The following is a 1,135-nucleotide window of genomic DNA, read 5'->3' on the forward strand; positions in this document are numbered from 1 at the left end:
GTCCCTCAGCTCTTCAGCTCAAGGCTAGCACTCTACCACTGAGCCACAGCGCCACTTCCGGCTTTTTTCTTTTTAAGATAAAACATCGAAAGTATGGCTTGTACATGCCTGAGACTTGCAGTGAAGTTCTTCAGTGCTAGGGGTAGGAATCTTAACAAATCAGCCAGACTGACTTCATGATCCTCAGGTCTGTCTCCTTAGGATTACAAAGCCACTGGTACCTATGCACTTTAACAATGGCTTTGTTAGAAGTTACTGGCACTTTGTCCCTGTAGGAGTGTGAGTGTGACAATGAAAGTTCTCCCTGGGTGGTGGTGTGCTGGGCTGGTCACACCTAGTACACATGGGAAACCATGGGGCAATAGAGTAGTACATTATAAGTCCTTGTACTCAAGGACTTGTTTGACAAAATGTCAAGACGAAATTTCTACCTGTTAAGCAGTTGAGTTGATATAAGAAGTGTCAGTTCCAGTTAGTAATTGTGTTCAGATCTGGGAGACGGCTGAGAAGGAAGCCTCAAGTTGAGTAAGGTGAAAGTGGGCTGGGAAGGTGGCTCAGTGGTAGAGCGCTCGCCTTGCATGCATGAAGCCCTGGGTTCGATTCCTCAGCACCACATACACAGAAAAGGCCAAAATGGCGGTGTGGCTCAAGTGGTAGAGTGCTAGCCATGAGCAAATGAAGCTTAGGGATGGTGCCCAAGCCCTGAGTTGAAGCCCCAGGACTGGCAAAAGGAAAAGCCACCTTTTGGCTTGTTTCTTTGATATATACAGTTCTGATAACTGTAAGGGTTTGGTTGTGGTTCCCTGATTTGTACTGCTAGAAGTGAAAGAGATTGGAAATTCTTTGTAAAACTAGATTATGGTGGCTTAGCATGAAGCGTTTTCTTTTGTGATAGCAATTGGGCTTGAACTCAACCTCCAACTCTTGCTTAGCTCTTTTTACTCAAGCCACACATCTACTTCTAGCTTTTGTTAATTTGAGATAAGATTTTCTTCAAGCCTAGGTCCTTAGATCTAGCATCCTAGGTGTAGCTAGGATTCTTTTTTTTTTTTTGGGTCCGGTCGTGGGGCCTGAACTCTGGGCCTGGGCGCTGTTCCTCAGCTCTTCAGCTCAAGGCTAGTGCTCTACCACTTGA

This window comes from Dipodomys ordii, unplaced genomic scaffold (genome assembly GCF_000151885.1).
Source record: "Dipodomys ordii isolate 6190 unplaced genomic scaffold, Dord_2.0 Scaffold14, whole genome shotgun sequence".
NCBI lineage: Eukaryota > Metazoa > Chordata > Mammalia > Rodentia > Heteromyidae > Dipodomys > Dipodomys ordii.